This window comes from Ciona robusta, unplaced genomic scaffold, assembly GCF_009617815.1.
Source record: "Ciona robusta unplaced genomic scaffold, ASM961781v2 AP042731.1".
Classification (NCBI taxonomy): Eukaryota; Metazoa; Chordata; class Ascidiacea; order Phlebobranchia; family Cionidae; genus Ciona; species Ciona robusta.
The window spans coordinates 117,576-134,488 of NW_028323110.1; the positions used below are offsets into that span (position 1 = coordinate 117,576).

Consider the following 16,913-nt stretch of genomic DNA (forward strand, 5'->3'; position numbering starts at 1 on the left):
TAAAGTGTATGAATAAACATCTAATCATCAATTTAGAAAAAAAAGAAATAATTTACTTTACTAAATGGGGTAAGCTGTATGTGATTACTGGTCAGTTTTGTAATAGATGTCAGAGGCATAGATTTCTCCATCTCATACAGTTTTGCAACATGCTCCCAAAGGATGTCATGACCTGGTCCAAGCATGTTGAGATAACGGCTGCCAAGATCTTACTGTCACCGGTGCCATGTAATGTACCTTGCCTCCACTTTGACAAACGCTTCCATTGCTCTACAACTTGGTGTTAACGTTTAAAATAAATTTTCGGTTCTGCAGGCCTTCTGTTTGGTAACTCTCTTGGCTTATAATTGTCTGGCCTCTCTTTAAATTCTGCACTGGCCTTTGGTAAGTTGCGGCATGGTACAGCACCAATGCGCAAAGACTTTGATTTTCCTGTTGCCGAAGTTATTATATCTTCTTCGGCAAAATGACATTCACAAATGGCCGCACTGAAACAATATGGCATCTTAATCCTGATTGGAAAGTAAGCTTTTTTATGCTGGACATTGCAACAGAACTTTAATTCACACCACTTCCCACTATGGATCTCAGTATAACATACAATGAAATAAGTTCTTAAAACAAAAGCAATTACATGCATCTTACCTTTCCCTCGAGAGCATGTTTTTTATTTGGTCCTTTTTATCACAATCACGAACCGACAATAAAAATCTTGTAAGTGTTAAAAGATGTTCTTTAGTTTTTTCATCTTTGGCAAATTCCGGGCGTTTTACTGTGAACAAGCTTCTTTTTTCTTTGCTTTTTTTTGCTTTCCGATATGACCACGGGCACTTTGGCACTGCACAATGGCTGACCATGGTATTTAGTTTTAAATTCACTAATTGACAGGTCTGCGGGTTAGTAGGAGGATTATTCATTATTACATTTTCTAAATAAAATGACGCACCTTAAACAGCGGTTTGCAGATGAAGTACATTAACCGCATGCATATATTCAGTCAGTTCAACTACGGATAGCCTACCTGAACTTTTACCTATCAATACAGAACTAACTTCCTAGGTGCGCTTAAAACCTTACTAATTAAGTCACCACCATGTAGTATTAAGCATGTTTACATATCGATAACCGCTGTTCAAACAGTAAACTTTCATCTAATTACGTCGCACTGTTCAATATGCTCATACAGTTTACCGATTTCGCATACGGATTACGTGAAGCGTGACGAAGAGAATAAAGAGAATAAAACTCCTCCTCGTGTCGTAACCATATTCTCATCAACTATGGTCGAAGCTTATTACTTTGGCTCGGATTAGCGCTCCTTGGTTGATTTTATTTTCATATCCATTGACGTTATTTTGTAGGTTTATATATTCTTTATTATTCTTATAATTTACATCACTATCTTTGATATCGCTTAGTTTTTGAACTGAGTATATGTATCGATTCCGTTCTATGCGACTTATATATTTGGAAAATTCCATGCATTCGTTTTTTATCATTAATTTTGCTTTTTTCCACCATTTCAACATGTTGGCTGTGGATAGTTTTTGTAGTCTCCAATTTATCCAGTTAGTGTGAATTATACATTGTAGGTCTTGATGTTTTAGGGTAGCGTCGTTAATTTTGTAATATGAATGTCCCCATTTTCTGTTTAATTCTATACTTATTTTTATTATTGGGCAGAGATTGTGATCGGAGAAGCTGTTTCGAATGTGGCTAGAGTCGATGGTCCGAGGGAGTAGGTTTTTGTTTACATATATTCTATCGATGCGTGTAGCTGAGTTGCAGGTGGTCCGAGTATAGACAATTTTATCTTTGTGTAGTTTTCTATGTATATCATGTAAATATTTTTCTTTTTCTAATTTTAACCATATTTCCCGTTGATTTTTCCCATATATTTGATAACCTGATGTGTCTAGGTATTGGGTGACAAAGTTGAAGTCCCCCAGTAGTAAGTTTTTGGTTAGCGGGTTATTTTCAATCTTTTGTTCTAGGATTTCCAATTGTCGGATTCTGGTCGATTCGTTGTAGCTACCGGATTGCAAATAAATGTTGTATATATTGAGATATCCATGTTTTTCTTTTATTTTAATTTTCTGAATCCTATTTGGTATTATTATTTCATGGTAAATTTCATACTGATCGATAATTTGTTTTTTAACTAGGATTGCAGTTCCAGAATAAAAATTTGGAACTTTTTTTTCTGTAATTGTGTTCACAAAAAGGGTCACATTGCAGGACGCTTCTATATTTTGGCAGATAGTGTAGTCCATGCATCTTACTTCTTGTAGGCATAGTATACTAACATTATTTTCGTTGATATAATTTTTGATGTCATAGCATTTTTTTTAATGCTATTAACGTTTATTGTACCGATAGTAATGGTAGGTGTTTTCTTATTAGTGTTTCCGCTTAGAGCAATTATTACATTAAAGGTTTAGATTAAATATATTAAAACAAGGAAGGGGGTGAGGGTGGGATTAAGGGGTTTGTCTGGTTTCGTGTTTTTCAGTTATTTTCCTTCTTTTGGAGGGTGTTGTACTTGTGTCGAAGATTGATTCCAGACTTGTGGAAGATCTTCTGATTGTTGGTGGCTCGGTATGGCTAGCATTGAAAAAGGAAGCTTCTGCTTCGTAGATGTTAGAGTAGTAATATCTTGGTTTCGATAGTTGTTTATGGTATTTTTCTATTATTTTTATGTTTTCTTCTGTTGGGTCAGGTGAGTTGGTCTTGGGGGATTCGTCTAATGCATTTCTGCTGGGCGTCTCTGCGGAGGTATTTTGTAGGGTGTCGTTGTTGCTGTTGTTTTCTGAATTTTTGATTGATTTGCTGGGGAGATTTGTGTTGTATTTGTTTTGGTTGATGTTACTTTCATGTTTCATTTCGGGAATATTTAGTTGTTGGTTTTCTTGTTCACTTTGGACTGTGCTTGTTATAGGTCTTCGTTGAGTTTTAGGTGTTCGTTTAGATTTTGGTGTTGTCTTTTTCTTCGGTGTTGAAGTGCTGGAGGGAGTTGTCGGAATATTCGTAGCTTGAAGTGTGGGAAACTTGTCCATATTATTTATTTCCAGGTCTTGATGTTGAAGGATGCTGTATCGGTTATTTGTTAAAGTTTGGATTGGAGGGATTGGTGGTGGTACTGGACTGTTTCATTTTTCAACTCGTTTCCATGGTGTTAATGTGATGCCGGTTGGTTTGGATCTGCAGTTTCTAAGAATGTGGCCATCTGTTTTGCAGTAAGTACAAAAGCCTTTTTTGGGGCATTTGGTTTGTACATGGCCCCTTTCCTTGCAGAATCTGCATAGGGGTAGATGGGATTCCCCCGGCTTTGTAATCGTTACCCATTTCCCACAGATCTTGGCTGTTTTGGGTATGTTATTGATATTTATCTTATCAAAGTATATATTTAACCAACCGTTTTTAATTGATTTAAAATTTCTATGTGTTCCAAAATCCATTGAGGCGATTTTCCCCCAATTGTTTTTTTTCAAAAGTGCCTTAATTTTTGCATCATCTATGTAGCACGGTATTGGGTGCAAAGTTATAATTTCTTGTGGTGGTGCTGGTAGTCTGGCGGTAACTAGCATCCGATTCCCGTTTTGTGTAGTGAAGTGGACTTCTTGATTTTTGAAGTGGTTAATGATGGTTTCAATTTTTCCTTCGCTCTGGTGTTTCAGTGTGAGTAGAAATGCCACGTCCTTGAAAGACTCTGTGATGACTCCATCGACGTCACCAACTAGCGCCTCGAGTGGTCCATTTCTTCCAAATAATTCCATGAATGTAGATACGCTGATATGTTCCACATTACCTTTGAGTTGTATAACGACTGATCTTTTGATTTCCATATCCAGTTCTATAACCTTTGAGTTTGTCATTTTTCCAGTTATACGGTGGTTTTGGGATTGGGTGTGAGGGTACAAAAAAAGGTAAAGGGTATAATAATATTAGACAAAGGGTAGAAGATATGCGGAGACAAAAAAAACACAAAACAAGGTTGGTGACAAATAAATTCAAAAGGGATCAAGGACTATATACAAAAAAGGGAGTATGAGAGAAAGGGCTCTAAGCGGAAATTCGGACTCTAACACTTAGAGGTGAAAAAAGGTTAGGCAAAAAAACAGAACAAACTAAGTACTACAATCACCTGGTCGTAGAGCAGATTTGAGACGAGTTTCAGTTTTTCTTCGTTGATGTAGATTTTATATCCAATTTTGTACAGAAGTCCAAGTTTTTATTGAGTATAAATCCAGTTTTAGTTGCAGTTCCAATAATAAAGTCCCAAGTCTTTTTTTTTCTTATCGTGGCTGTAAAGTCGTGTCGTGGCAGGGAAGACGTAGAGTTGTCTTTGCACTAAACAGGTTAGGAGTTCTTTTCTTCTTCTTTCCGTATAGAGCTGTGTAGTGCAGGTAATTCTTGATCGTCTTCGTTTCTTGCAGTGAAGGCCCTCGTCAGGTAAGTATGAGTCGGTCAAAGAGAAGTGGTTAGTTGTTCAAGCGAGATATTCTTTAATATAAGGGGACTTTACCAACACGCCTTGTCATATTTATTATTACAGTATGTTTAAAACATAAATTTTTCCCAAGCTTCTTTCAATATTTTTTCATTTTCATTTTAATTCTCGTCAGCGTCGGTTTTATGTGTTTGCCGAGTATCACCACTGCTTAGCCACTGTACAAGGATTTCATAATAGGGCAGGGATAGCGCGAACGCAGTCCCCACTAGCAGAAATTATACGACCGAGTTACCCACATTTCGGGTAATCGCAAGGGTCAGCTAAGCCGATGTGCAATGGCCTAGCCTCACCTTGGACCCACTGCCTGCCTGATCGCAGTGAAGGCCCTCGTCAGGTAAGTATGAGTCGGTCAAAGAGAAGTGGTTAGTTGTTCAAGCGAGATATTCTTTAATATAAAAGGACTTTACCAACACGCCTTGTCATATTTATTATTACAGTATGTTTAAAACATAAATTTTTCCCAAGCTTCTTTCAATATTTTTTCATTTTCATTTTAATTCTCGTCAGCGTCGGTTTTATGTGTTTGCCGAGTATCTCCACTGCTTAGCCACTGTACAAGAATTTCATAATAGGGCAGGGATAGCGCGAACGCAGTCCCCACTAGCACAATTTATACGACTGAGTTACCCACATTTGGGGTAATCGCAAGGGTCAGCTAAGCAGATGTGCAATGGCCTGGCCTCACCTTGGAACCACTGCCTGCCTGATCGCAGTGAAGGCCCTCGTCAGGTAAGTATGAGTCGGTCAAAGAGAAGTGGTTAGTGGTTCAAGCGAGATATTCTTTATTATTAGAGGACTTTACCAACACGCCTTGTCATATTTATTATTACAGTGTGTTTAAAACATAAATTTTTCCCAAGCTTCTTTCAATATTTTTTTATTGTTATTTTCATTCTCGTTAGCGTCGGTTTCATGTGTTTGTCGAGTATCTCCACTGCTAAGCCACTGCATAAGGATTTCATAATAGGACAGGGATAGCGCGAACGCAGTCCCCACCAGCAGAAATTATTCGACCGAGTTACCCACATTTGGGGTAATCGCAAGGGTCTGCTAAGCCGATGTGCAATGGCCTGGCCTCACCTTGGACCCACTGCCTGCCTGATCGCAGTGAAGGCCCTCGTCAGGTAAGTATGTGTTGGTTAAAGAAAAGTGGATAGTGGTTCAAGCCAGATGTTTTTTATTATAAGGAGACTTTACCAATACGCTTTGTCATATTTATTATTACTTTGCGTGTGGTTGAAACGTAAATTTTTCCCAAGCTTCTTTCAATATTTGTTTATTTTCATTTTAATTCCCGTCAGCGTCGGTTTTATGTGTTTGGCGAGTATCTCCACTGCTTAGCCACTGTACAAGGATTTCATAATAGGGCAGGGATAGCGCGAACGCAGTCCCCACTAGCAGAAATTATACGACCGAGTTACCCACATTTGGGGTAATCGCAAGGGTCAGCTAAGCCGATGTGCAATGGCCTGGCCTCACCTTGGACCCACTGCCTGCCTGATCGCAGTGAAGGCCCTCGTCAGGTAAGTATGAGTCGGTAAAAGAGAAGTGGTTAGTGGTTCAAGCGAGATATTCTTTATTATAAGGGGACTTTACTAACACGCCTTGTCATATTTATTATTACAGTGTGTTTAAAACATAAATTGTTCCCAAGCTTCTTTCAAAATTTGTTTATTTTCATTTTAATTCCCGTCAGCGTCGGTTTTATGTGTTTGCCGAGTATCTCCACTGCTTAGCCACTGTACAAGGATTTCATAATAGGGCAGGGATAGCGCGAACGCAGTCCCCACTAGCAGAAATTATACGACCGAGTTACCCACATTTGGGGTAATCGCAAGGGTCAGCTAAGCCGATGTGCAATGGCCTGGCCTCACCTTGGACCCACTGCCTGCCTGATCGCAGTGAAGGCCCTCGTCAGGTAAGTATGAGTCGGTAAAAGAGAAGTGGTTAGTGGTTCAAACGAGATATTCTTTATTATAAGGGGACTTTACTAACACGCCTTGTCATATTTATTATTACAGTGTGTTTAAAACATAAATTGTTCCCAAGCTTCTTTCAAAATTTGTTTATTTTCATTTTAATTCCCGTCAGCGTCGGTTTTATGTGTTTGCCGAGTATCTCCACTGCTTAGCCACTGTACAAGGATTTCATAATAGGGCAGGGATAGCGCGAACGCAGTCCCCACTAGCAGAAATTATACGACCGAGTTACCCACATTTGGGGTAATCGCAAGGGTCAGCTACGCCGATGTGCAATGACCTGGCCTCACCTTGGACCCACTGCCTGCCTGATCGCAGTGAAGGCCCTCGTCAGGTAAGTATGAGTCGGTCAAAGAGAAGTGGTTAGTGGTTCAAGCGAGATATTCTTTATTATAAGGGGACTTTACCAACACGCCTTGTCATATTTATTATTACAGTGTGTTTAAAACATAAATTGTTCCCAAGCTTCTTTCAAAATTTGTTTATTTTCATTTTAATTCCCGTCAGCGTCGGTTTTATGTGTTTGCCGAGTATCTCCACTGCTTATCCACTGTACAAGGATTTCATAATAGGGCAGGGATAGCGCGAACGCAGTCCCGACTAGCAGAAATTATACGACCGAGTTACCCACATTTGGGGTAATCGCAAGGGTCAGCTAAGCCGATGTGCAATGGCCTGGCCTCACCTTGGACCCACTGCCTGCCTGATCGCAGTGAAGGCCTTCGTCAGGTAAGTATGAGTCGGTAAAAGAGAAGTGGTTAGTGGTTCAAGCGAGATATTCTTTATTGTAAGAGGACTTTACCAACACGCCTTGTCATATTTATTATTACAGTGTGTTTAAAACATAAACTGTTCCCAAGCTTCGTTCAAAATTTGTTTATTTTCATTTTAATTCCCGTCAGCGTCGGTTTTATGTATTTGCCGAGTATCTCCACTGCTTCGCAACTGTACAAGGATTTCATAATAGGGCAGGGATAGCGCGAACGCAGTCCCCACTAGCAGAAATTATACGACCGAGTTACCCACATTTGGGGTAATCGCAATGGTCAGCTAAGCCGATGTGCAATGGCCTGGCCTCACCTTGGACCCACTGCCTGCCTGATCGCAGTGAAGGCCCTCGTCAGGTAAGTATGAGTCGGTAAAAGAGAAGTGGTTAGTGGTTCAAGCGAGATATTCTTTATTATAAGGGGCTTTACCAACACGCCTTGTCATATTTATTATTACAGTGTGTTTAAAACATAAATTGTTCCCAAGCATCTTTCAAAAATTGTTTATTTTCATTTAAATTCCCGTCAGCGTCGGTTTTATGTGTTTGCCGAGTATCTCCACTGCTTAGCCACTGTACAAGGATTTCATAATAGGGCAGGGATAGCGCGAACGCAGTCCCCACTAGCAGAAATTATACGACCGAGTTACCCACATTTGGGGTAATCGCAAGGGTCAGCTAAGCCGATGTGCAATGACCTGGCCTCACCTTGGACCCACTGCCTGCCTGATCGCAGTGAAGGCCCTCGTCAGGTAAGTATGAGTCGGTCAAAGAGAAGTGGTTAGTGGTTCAAGCGAGATATTCTTTATTATAAGGGGACTTTACCAACACCCCTTGTCATATTTATTATTACAGTGTGTTTAAAACATAAATTGTTCGCAAGCTTCTTTCAAAATTTGTTTATTTTCATTTTAATTCCCGTCAGCGTCGGTTTTATGTGTTTGCCGAGTATCTCCACTGCTTAGCCACTGTACAAGGATTTCATAATAGGGCAGGGATAGCGCGAACGCAGTCCCCACTAGCAGAAATTATACGACCGAGTTACCCACATTTCGGGTAATCGCAAGGGTCAGCTAAGCCGATGTGCAATGGCCTAGCCTCACCTTGGACCCACTGCCTGCCTGATCGCAGTGAAGGCCCTCGTCAGGTAAGTATGAGTCGGTCAAAGAGAAGTGGTTAGTTGTTCAAGCGAGATATTCTTTAATATAAAAGGACTTTACCAACACGCCTTGTCATACTTATTATTACAGTATGTTTAAAACATAAATTTTTCCCAAGCTTCTTTCAATATTTTTTCATTTTCATTTTAATTCTCGTCAGCGTCGGTTTTATGTGTTTGCCGAGTATCTCCACTGCTTAGCCACTGTACAAGAATTTCATAATAGGGCAGGGATAGCGCGAACGCAGTCCCCACTAGCACAATTTATACGACTGAGTTACCCACATTTGGGGTAATCGCAAGGGTCAGCTAAGCAGATGTGCAATGGCCTGGCCTCACCTTGGACCCACTGCCTGCCTGATCGCAGTGAAGGCCTTCGTCAGGTAAGTATGAGTCGGTAAAAGAGAAGTGGTTAGTGGTTCAAGCGAGATATTCTTTAATTTAAGGGGACTTTACCAACACGCCTTGTCATATTTATTATTACAGTATGTTTAAAACAAATTTTTCCCAAGCTTCTTTCAATATTTTTTCATTTTAATTCTCGTCAGCGTCGGTTTTATGTGTGTGCCGAGTATCTCCACTGCTTAGCCACTGTACAAGGATTTCAAAATAGGGCAGGGATAGCGCGAACGCAGTCCCCACTAGCACAAATTATACGACCGAGTTAACCACATTTGGGGTAATCGCAAGGGTCAGCTAAGCCGATGTGCAATGACCTGGCCTCACCTTGGACCCACTGCCTGCCTGATCGCAGTGAAGGCCCTCGTCAGGTAAGTATGAGTCGGTAAAAGAGAAGTGGTTAGTGGTTCAAGCGAGATATTCTTTATTATAAGGGGACTTTACCAACACGCCTTGTCAAATTTATTGTTACAGTGTGTTTGAAACATAAATTGTTCCCAAGCTTCTTTCAAAATGTGTTTATTTTCATTTTAATTCCCGTCAGCGTCGGTTTTATGTGTTTGCCGAGTATCTGCACTGCTTAGCCACTGTACAAGGATTTCATAATAGGGCATGGATAGCGCGAACGCAGTCCCCACTAGCAGAAATTATACGACCGAGTTACCCACATTTGGGGTAATCGCAAGGGTCAGCTAAGCCGATGTGACTTTACCAACACGCCTTGTCATATTTATTATTACAGTATGTTTAAAACAAATTTTTCCCAAGCTTCTTTCAATATTTTTTCATTTTAATTCTCGTCAGCGTCGGTTTCGCAGTCCCCACTAGCAGAAATTATACGACCGAGTTACCCACATTTGGGGTAATCGCAAGGGTCAGCTAAGCCGATGTGCAATGGCCTGGCCTCACCTTGGACCCACTGCCTGCCTGATCGCAGTGAAGGCCCTCGTCAGGTAAGTATGAGTCGGTAAAAGAGAAGTGGTTAGTGGTTCAAGCGAGATATTCTTTAATTTAAGTGGACTTTACCAACACGCCTTGTCATATTTATTATTATAGTATGTTTAAAACAAATTTTTCCCAAGCTTCTTTCAATATTTTTTCATTTTAATTCTCGTCAGCGTCGGTTTTATGTGTTTGCCGAGTATCTCCACTGCTTAGCCACTGTACAAGGATTTCAAAATAGGGCAGGGATAGCGCGAACGCAGTCCCCACTAGCACAAATTATACGACCGAGTTAACCACATTTGGGGTAATCGCAAGGGTCAGCTAAGCCGATGTGCAATGACCTGGCCTCACCTTGGACCCACTGCCTGCCTGATCGCAGTGAAGGCCCTCGTCAGGTAAGTATGAGTCGGTAAAAGAGAAGTGGTTAGTGGTTCAAGCGAGATATTCTTTATTATAAGGGGACTTTACCAACACGCCTTGTCAAATTTATTGTTACAGTGTGTTTGAAACATAAATTGTTCCCAAGCTTCTTTCAAAATGTGTTTATTTTCATTTTAATTCCCGTCAGCGTCGGTTTTATGTGTTTGCCGAGTATCTGCACTGCTTAGCCACTGTACAAGGATTTCATAATAGGGCAGGGATAGCGCGAACGCAGTCCCCACTAGCAGAAATTATACGACCGAGTTACCCACATTTGGGGTAATCGCAAGGGTCAGCTAAGCCGATGTGCAATGACCTGGCCTCACCTTGGACCCACTGCCTGCCTGATCGCAGTGAAGGCCCTCGTCAGGTAAGTATGAGTCGGTCAAAGAGAAGTGGTTAGTGGTTCAAGCGAGATATTCTTTATTATAAGGGGACTTTACCAACACCCCTTGTCATATTTATTATTACAGTGTGTTTAAAACATAAATTGTTCTCAAGCTTCTTTCAAAATTTGTTTATTTTCATTTTAATTCCCGTCAGCGTCGGTTTTATGTGTTTGCCGAGTATCTCCACTGCTTCGCAACTGTACAAGGATTTCATAATAGGGCAGGGATAGCGCGAACGCAGTCCCCACTAGCAGAAATTATACGACCGAGTTACCCACATTTGGGGTAATCGCAAGTGTCAGCTAAGCCGATGTGCAATGGCCTTGCCTCACCTTGGACCCACTGCCTGCCTGATCGCAGTGAAGGCCCTCGTCAGGTAAGTATGAGTCGGTAAAAGAGAAGTGGTTAGTGGGTCAAGCGAGATATTCTTTATTATAAGGGGACTTTACCAACACGCCTTGTCATATTTATTATTACAGTGTGTTTAAAACATAAATTGTTCCCAGCTTCTTTCAAAATTTGTTTATTTTCATTTTAATTCCCGTCAGCGTCGGTTTTAAGTGTTTGCCGAGTATCTCCACTGCTTAGCCACTGTACAAGGATTTCATAATAGGGCAGGGATAGCGCGAACGCAGTCCCCACTAGCAGAAATTATACGACCGAGTTACCCACATTTGGGGTAATCGCAAGGGTCAGCTAAGCCGATGTGCAATGGCCTGGCCTCACCTTGGACCCACTGCCTGCCTGATCGCAGTGAAGGCCCTCGTCAGGTAAGTATGTGTTCGTTAAAGAAAAGTGGATAGTGGTTCAAGCCAGATGTTTTTTATTATAAGGAGACTTTACCAATACGCCTTGTCATATTTATTATTACTTTGCGTGTGGTTGAAACGTAAATTTTTCCTAAGCTTCTTTCAATATTTGTTTATTTTCATTTTAATTCCCGTCAGCGTCGGTTTTATGCGTTTGCCGAGTATCTCCACTGCTTCGCAACTGTACAAGGATTTCATAATAGGGCAGGGATAGCGCGAACGCAGTCCCCACTAGCAGAAATTATACGACCGAGTTACCCACATTTGGGGTAATCGCAAGGGTCAGCTAGGCCGATGTGCAATGGCCTGGCCTCACCTTGGACCCACTGCCTGCCTGATCGCAGTGAAGGCCCTCGTCAGGTAAGTATGAGTCGGTAAAAGAGAAGTGGTTAGTGGTTCAAGCGAGATATTCTTTAATTTAAGGGGACTTTACCAACACGCCTTGTCATATTTATTATTACAGTATGTTTAAAACAAATTTTTCCCAAGCTTCTTTCAATATTTTTTCATTTTAATTCTCGTCAGCGTCGGTTTTATGTGTTTGCCGAGTATCTCCACTGCTTAGCCACTGTACAAGGATTTCAAAATAGGGCAGGGATAGCGCGAACGCAGTCCCCACTAGCACAAATTATACGACCGAGTTACCCACATTTGGGGTAATCGCAAGGGTCAGCTAAGCCGATGTGCAATGACCTGGCCTCACCTTGGACCCACTGCCTGCCTGATCGCAGTGAAGCCCCTCGTATTCCCGTCAGCGTCGGTTTTATGTGTTTTCCGAGTATCTCCACTGCTTAGCCACTGTACAAGGATTTCATAATAGGGCAGGGATAGCGCGAACGCAGTCCCGACTAGCAGAAATTATACGACCGAGTTACCCACATTTGGGGTAATCGCAAGGGTCAGCTAAGCCGATGTGCAATGGCCTGGCCTCACCTTGGACCCACTGCCTGCCTGATCGCAGTGAAGGCCCTCGTCAGGTAAGTATGAGTCGGTAAAAGAGAAGTGGTTAGTGGTTCAAGCGAGATATTCTTTATTATAAGGGAACTTTACCAACACCCCTTGTCATATTTATTATTACAGTGTGTTTAAAACATAAATTGTTCCCAAGCTTCTTTCAAAATTTGTTTATTTTCATTTTAATTCCCGTCAGCGTCGGTTTTATGTGTTTGCCGAGTATCTCCACTGCTTAGCCACTGTACAAGGATTTCATAATAGGGCAGGGATAGCGCGAACGCAGTCCCCACTAGCAGAAATTATACGACTGAGTTACCCACATTTGGGGTAATCGCAAGGGTCAGCTAAGCCGATGTGCAATGGCCTGGCCTCACCTTGGACCCACTGCCTGCCTGATCGCAGTGAAGGCCCTCGTCAGGTAAGTATGAGTCGGTAAAAGAGAAGCGGTTAGTGGTTCAAGCGAGATATTCTTTATTATAAGGGGACTTTACTAACACGCCTTGTCATATTTATTATTACAGTGTGTTTAAAACATAAATTGTTCCCAAGCTTCTTTCAAAATTTGTTTATTTTCATTTTAATTCCCGTCAGCGTCGGTTTTATGTGTTTGCCGAGTATCTCCACTGCTTCGCAACTGTACAAAGATTTCATAATAGGGCAGGGATAGCGCGAACGCAGTCCCCACTAGCAGAAATTATACGACCGAGTTACCCACATTTGGGGTAATCGCAAGGGAGAGCTAAGCCGATGTGCAATGGCCTGGCCTCACCTTGGACCCACTGCCTGCCTGATCGCAGTGAAGGCCCTCGTCAGGTAAGTATGTGTTGGTTAAAGAAAAGTGGATAGTGGTTCAAGCCAGATGTTTTTTATTATAAGGAAACTTTACCAATACGCCTTGTCATATTTATTATTACTTTGCGTGTGGTTGAAACGTAAATTTTTCCCAAGCTTCTTTCAATATTTGTTTATTTTCATTTTAATTCCCGTCAGCGTCGGTTTTATGCGTTTGCCGAGTATCTCCACTGCTTCGCAAATGTACAAGGATTTCATAATAGGGCAGGGATAGCGCGAACGCAGTCCCCACTAGCAGAAATTATACGACCGAGTTACCCACATTTGGGGTAATCGCAAGGGTCAGCTAAGCCGATGTGCAATGGCCTGGCCTCACCTTGGACCCACTGCCTGCCTGATCGCAGTGAAGGCCCTCGTCAGGTAAGTATGAGTCGGTAAAAGAGAAGTGGTTAGTGGTTCAAGCGAGATATTCTTTATTATAAGGGGACTTTACCAACACGCCTTGTCATATTTATTATTACAGTGTGTTTAAAACATAAATTGTTCCCAAGCTTCTTTCAAAATTTGTTTATTTTCATTTTAATTCCCGTCAGCGTCGGTTTTATGTGTTTACCGAGTATCTCCACTGCTTAGCCACTGTACAAGGATTTCATAATAGGGCAGGGATAGCGCGAACGCAGTCCCCACTAGCAGAAATTATACGACCGAGTTTCCCACATTTGGGGTAATCGCAAGGGTCAGCTAAGCCGATGTGCAATGGCCTGGCCTCACCTTGGACCCACTGCCTGCCTGATCGCAGTGAAGGCCCTCGTCAGGTAAGTATGAGTCGGAAAAAGAGAAGTGGTTAGTGGTTCAAGCGAGATATCCTTTATTATAAGGGGACTTTACTAACACGCCTTGTCATATTTATTATTACAGTGTGTTTAAAACATAAATTGTTCCCAAGCTTCTTTCAAAATTTGTTTATTTTCATTTTAATTCCCGTCAGCGTCGGTTTTATGTGTTTGCCGAGTATCTCCACTGCTTCGCAACTGTACAAGGATTTCATAATAGAGCAGGGATAGCGCGAACGCAGTCCCCACTAGCAGAAATTATACGACCGAGTTACCCACATTTGGTGTAATCGCAAGTGTCAGCTAAGCCGATGTGCAATGGCCTTGCCTCACCTTGGACCCACTGCCTGCCTGATCGCAGTGAAGGCCCTCGTCAGGTAAGTATGAGTCGGTAAAAGAGGAGTGGTTAGTGGGTCAAGCGAGATATTCTTTATTATAAGGGGACTTTACCAACACGCCTTGTCATATTTATTATTACAGTGTGTTTAAAACATAAATTGTTCCCAAGCTTCTTTCAAAATTTGTTTATTTTCATTTTAATTGCCGTCAGCGTCGGTTTTAAGTGTTTGCCGAGTATCTCCACTGCTTAGCCACTGTACAAGGATTTCATAATAGGGCAGGGATAGCGCGAACGCAGTCCCCACTAGCAGTTATACGACCGAGTTACCCACATTTGGGGTAATCGCAAGGGTCAGCTAAGCCGATGTGCAATGGCCTGGCCTCACCTTGGACCCACTGCCTGCCTGATCGCAGTGAAGGCCCTCGTCAGGTAAGTATGAGTCGGTAAAAGAGAAGTGGTTAGTGGTTCAAGCGAGATATTCTTTATTATAAGGGGACTTTACCAACACGCCTTGTCAAATTTATTGTTACAGTGTGTTTGAAACATAAATTGTTCCCAAGCTTCTTTCAAAATGTGTTTATTTTCATTTTAATTCCCGTCAGCGTCGGTTTTATGTGTTTGCCGAGTATCTGCACTGCTTAGCCACTGTACAAGGATTTCATAATAGGGCAGGGATAGCGCGAACGAAGTCCCCAATAGCAGTTATACGACCGAGTTACCCACATTTGGGGTAATCGCAAGGGTCAGCTAAGCCGATGTGCAATGGCCTGGCCTCACCTTGGACCCACTGCCTGCCTGATCGCAGTGAAGGCCCTCGTCAGGTAAGTATGAGTTGGTAAAAGAGAAGTGGTTAGTGGTTCAAGCGAGATATTCTTTATTATAAGGGGACTTTACTAACACGCCTTGTCATATTTATTATTACAGTGTGTTTAAAACATAAATTGTTCCCAAGCTTCTTTCAAAATTTGTTTATTTTCATTTTAATTCCCGTCAGCGTCGGTTTTATGTGTTTGCCGAGTATCTCCACTGCTTCGCAACTGTACAAAGATTTGATAATAGGGCAGGGATAGCGCGAACGCAGTCCCCACTAGCAGAAATTATACGACCGAGTTACCCACATTTGGGGTAATCGCAAGGGTCAGCTAAGCCGATGTGCAATGGTCTGGCCTTACCTTGGACCCACTGCCTGCCTGATCGCAGTGAAGGCCCTCGTCAGGTAAGTATGTGTTGGTTAAAGAAAAGTGGATAGTGGTTCAAGCCAGATGTTTTTTATTATAAGGAGACTTTACCAATACGCCTTGTCATATTTATTATTACTTTGCGTGTGGTTAAAACGTAAATTTTTCCCAAGCTTCTTTCAATATTTGTTTATTTTCATTTTAATTCCCGTCAGCGTCGGTTTTATGCGTTTGCCGAGTATCTCCACTGCTTCGCAACTGTACAAGGATTTCATAATAGGGCAGGGATAGCGCGAACGCAGTCCCCACTAGCAGAAATTATACGACCGAGTTACCCACATTTGGGGTAATCGCAAGGGTCAGCTAAGCCGATGTGCAATGGCCTGGCCTCACCTTGGACCCACTGCCTGCCTGATCGCAGTGAAGGCCCTCGTCAGGTAAGTATGAGTCGGAAAAAGAGAAGTGGTTAGTGGTTCAAGCGAGATATTCTTTATTATAAGGGGACTTTACCAACACGCCTTGTCATATTTATTATTACAGTGTGTTTAAAACATAAATTGTTCCCAAGCTTCTTTCAAAATTTGTTTATTTTCATTTTAATTCCCGTCAGCGTCGGTTTTATGTGTTTGCCGAGTATCTCCACTGCTTCGCAACTGTACAAGGATTTCATAATAGGGCAGGGATAGCGCGAACGCAGTCCCCACTAGCAGAAATTATACGACCGAGTTACCCACATTTGGGGTAATCGCAAGGGTCAGCTAAGCCGATGTGCAATGGCCTTGCCTCACCTTGGACCCACTGCCTGCCTGATCGCAGTGAAGGCCCTCGTCAGGTAAGTATGAGTCGGTAAAAGAGAAGTGGTTAGTGGGTCAAGCGAGATATTCTTTATTATAAGGGGACTTTACCAACACGCCTTGTCATATTTATTATTACAGTGTGTTTAAAACATAAATTGTTCCCAGCTTCTTTCAAAATTTGTTTATTTTCATTTTAATTCCCGTCAGCGTCGGTTTTAAGTGTTTGCCGAGTATCTCCACTGCTTAGCCACTGTACAAGTATTCATAATAGGGCAGGGATAGCGCGAACGCAGTCCCCACTAGCAGAAATTATACGACCGAGTTACCCACATTTGGGGTAATCGCAAGGGTCAGCTAAGCCGATGTGCAATGGCCTGGCCTCACCTTGGACCCACTGCCTGCCTGATCGCAGTGAAGGCCCTCGTCAGGTAAGTATGAGTCGGTAAAAGAGAAGTGGTTAGTGGTTCAAACGAGATATTCTTTATTATAAGGGGACTTTACTAACACGCCTTGTCATATTTATTATTACAGTGTGTTTAAAACATAAATTGTTCCCAAGCTTCTTTCAAAATTTGTTTATTTTCATTTTAATTCCCGTCAGCGTCGGTTTTATGTGTTTGCCGAGTATCTCCACTGCTTA

At 41.9% G+C, this 16,913-nt stretch overlaps 30 non-coding genes and 2 pseudogenes across 30 annotated transcripts; all 32 read right to left on the reverse strand.

The window, feature by feature from the left end:
• Window positions 1-879: 879 nt before the first annotated feature.
• Window positions 880-9,837, reverse strand: LOC149724455 (uncharacterized; annotated as a pseudogene).
• On the reverse strand, window positions 4,692-4,855 carry LOC149724456 (U1 spliceosomal RNA). The gene has a single exon (XR_016386706.1). It is a non-coding gene; the product is annotated as a U1 spliceosomal RNA (small nuclear RNA).
• Window positions 5,087-5,250, reverse strand: LOC149724457 (U1 spliceosomal RNA). Its single transcript, XR_016386611.1, has one exon. It is a non-coding gene; the product is annotated as a U1 spliceosomal RNA (small nuclear RNA).
• Window positions 5,482-5,645, reverse strand: LOC149724458 (U1 spliceosomal RNA). The gene has a single exon (XR_016386593.1). It is a non-coding gene; the product is annotated as a U1 spliceosomal RNA (small nuclear RNA).
• Window positions 5,881-6,044, reverse strand: LOC149724459 (U1 spliceosomal RNA). The gene has a single exon (XR_016386672.1). It is a non-coding gene; the product is annotated as a U1 spliceosomal RNA (small nuclear RNA).
• On the reverse strand, window positions 6,276-6,439 carry LOC149724460 (U1 spliceosomal RNA). Its single transcript, XR_016386683.1, has one exon. It is a non-coding gene; the product is annotated as a U1 spliceosomal RNA (small nuclear RNA).
• On the reverse strand, window positions 6,671-6,834 carry LOC149724461 (U1 spliceosomal RNA). Its single transcript, XR_016386579.1, has one exon. It is a non-coding gene; the product is annotated as a U1 spliceosomal RNA (small nuclear RNA).
• On the reverse strand, window positions 7,066-7,229 carry LOC149724462 (U1 spliceosomal RNA). The gene has a single exon (XR_016386571.1). It is a non-coding gene; the product is annotated as a U1 spliceosomal RNA (small nuclear RNA).
• Window positions 7,461-7,624, reverse strand: LOC149724463 (U1 spliceosomal RNA). Its single transcript, XR_016386580.1, has one exon. It is a non-coding gene; the product is annotated as a U1 spliceosomal RNA (small nuclear RNA).
• Window positions 7,855-8,018, reverse strand: LOC149724464 (U1 spliceosomal RNA). Its single transcript, XR_016386686.1, has one exon. It is a non-coding gene; the product is annotated as a U1 spliceosomal RNA (small nuclear RNA).
• Window positions 8,250-8,413, reverse strand: LOC149724465 (U1 spliceosomal RNA). Its single transcript, XR_016386707.1, has one exon. It is a non-coding gene; the product is annotated as a U1 spliceosomal RNA (small nuclear RNA).
• On the reverse strand, window positions 8,645-8,808 carry LOC149724466 (U1 spliceosomal RNA). The gene has a single exon (XR_016386608.1). It is a non-coding gene; the product is annotated as a U1 spliceosomal RNA (small nuclear RNA).
• Window positions 9,032-9,195, reverse strand: LOC149724467 (U1 spliceosomal RNA). Its single transcript, XR_016386677.1, has one exon. It is a non-coding gene; the product is annotated as a U1 spliceosomal RNA (small nuclear RNA).
• On the reverse strand, window positions 9,622-9,777 carry LOC149724468 (U1 spliceosomal RNA). Its single transcript, XR_016386615.1, has one exon. It is a non-coding gene; the product is annotated as a U1 spliceosomal RNA (small nuclear RNA).
• Window positions 9,838-10,000: 163 nt separating the features above from the next.
• Window positions 10,001-10,164, reverse strand: LOC149724469 (U1 spliceosomal RNA). Its single transcript, XR_016386678.1, has one exon. It is a non-coding gene; the product is annotated as a U1 spliceosomal RNA (small nuclear RNA).
• Window positions 10,165-10,395: 231 nt separating this feature from the next.
• LOC149724470 (U1 spliceosomal RNA) lies at window positions 10,396-10,559 on the reverse strand. Its single transcript, XR_016386687.1, has one exon. It is a non-coding gene; the product is annotated as a U1 spliceosomal RNA (small nuclear RNA).
• A 231-nt stretch (window positions 10,560-10,790) lies between these two features.
• LOC149724471 (U1 spliceosomal RNA) lies at window positions 10,791-10,954 on the reverse strand. The gene has a single exon (XR_016386581.1). It is a non-coding gene; the product is annotated as a U1 spliceosomal RNA (small nuclear RNA).
• A 230-nt stretch (window positions 10,955-11,184) lies between these two features.
• On the reverse strand, window positions 11,185-11,348 carry LOC149724472 (U1 spliceosomal RNA). The gene has a single exon (XR_016386694.1). It is a non-coding gene; the product is annotated as a U1 spliceosomal RNA (small nuclear RNA).
• Window positions 11,349-11,583: 235 nt separating this feature from the next.
• LOC149724473 (U1 spliceosomal RNA) lies at window positions 11,584-11,747 on the reverse strand. Its single transcript, XR_016386567.1, has one exon. It is a non-coding gene; the product is annotated as a U1 spliceosomal RNA (small nuclear RNA).
• Window positions 11,748-11,971: 224 nt separating this feature from the next.
• Window positions 11,972-12,125, reverse strand: LOC149724474 (U1 spliceosomal RNA; annotated as a pseudogene).
• Window positions 12,126-12,200: 75 nt separating this feature from the next.
• On the reverse strand, window positions 12,201-12,364 carry LOC149724475 (U1 spliceosomal RNA). The gene has a single exon (XR_016386695.1). It is a non-coding gene; the product is annotated as a U1 spliceosomal RNA (small nuclear RNA).
• Window positions 12,365-12,595: 231 nt separating this feature from the next.
• On the reverse strand, window positions 12,596-12,759 carry LOC149724476 (U1 spliceosomal RNA). The gene has a single exon (XR_016386577.1). It is a non-coding gene; the product is annotated as a U1 spliceosomal RNA (small nuclear RNA).
• Window positions 12,760-12,990: 231 nt separating this feature from the next.
• Window positions 12,991-13,154, reverse strand: LOC149724477 (U1 spliceosomal RNA). The gene has a single exon (XR_016386682.1). It is a non-coding gene; the product is annotated as a U1 spliceosomal RNA (small nuclear RNA).
• Window positions 13,155-13,389: 235 nt separating this feature from the next.
• Window positions 13,390-13,553, reverse strand: LOC149724478 (U1 spliceosomal RNA). Its single transcript, XR_016386705.1, has one exon. It is a non-coding gene; the product is annotated as a U1 spliceosomal RNA (small nuclear RNA).
• Window positions 13,554-13,784: 231 nt separating this feature from the next.
• Window positions 13,785-13,948, reverse strand: LOC149724479 (U1 spliceosomal RNA). Its single transcript, XR_016386698.1, has one exon. It is a non-coding gene; the product is annotated as a U1 spliceosomal RNA (small nuclear RNA).
• Window positions 13,949-14,179: 231 nt separating this feature from the next.
• On the reverse strand, window positions 14,180-14,343 carry LOC149724480 (U1 spliceosomal RNA). The gene has a single exon (XR_016386597.1). It is a non-coding gene; the product is annotated as a U1 spliceosomal RNA (small nuclear RNA).
• Window positions 14,344-14,574: 231 nt separating this feature from the next.
• On the reverse strand, window positions 14,575-14,735 carry LOC149724481 (U1 spliceosomal RNA). Its single transcript, XR_016386601.1, has one exon. It is a non-coding gene; the product is annotated as a U1 spliceosomal RNA (small nuclear RNA).
• Window positions 14,736-14,966: 231 nt separating this feature from the next.
• On the reverse strand, window positions 14,967-15,127 carry LOC149724482 (U1 spliceosomal RNA). The gene has a single exon (XR_016386614.1). It is a non-coding gene; the product is annotated as a U1 spliceosomal RNA (small nuclear RNA).
• Window positions 15,128-15,358: 231 nt separating this feature from the next.
• Window positions 15,359-15,522, reverse strand: LOC149724483 (U1 spliceosomal RNA). Its single transcript, XR_016386587.1, has one exon. It is a non-coding gene; the product is annotated as a U1 spliceosomal RNA (small nuclear RNA).
• A 235-nt stretch (window positions 15,523-15,757) lies between these two features.
• Window positions 15,758-15,921, reverse strand: LOC149724484 (U1 spliceosomal RNA). Its single transcript, XR_016386573.1, has one exon. It is a non-coding gene; the product is annotated as a U1 spliceosomal RNA (small nuclear RNA).
• Window positions 15,922-16,152: 231 nt separating this feature from the next.
• LOC149724485 (U1 spliceosomal RNA) lies at window positions 16,153-16,316 on the reverse strand. Its single transcript, XR_016386674.1, has one exon. It is a non-coding gene; the product is annotated as a U1 spliceosomal RNA (small nuclear RNA).
• Window positions 16,317-16,545: 229 nt separating this feature from the next.
• LOC149724486 (U1 spliceosomal RNA) lies at window positions 16,546-16,709 on the reverse strand. The gene has a single exon (XR_016386584.1). It is a non-coding gene; the product is annotated as a U1 spliceosomal RNA (small nuclear RNA).
• Window positions 16,710-16,913: the final 204 nt, after the last annotated feature.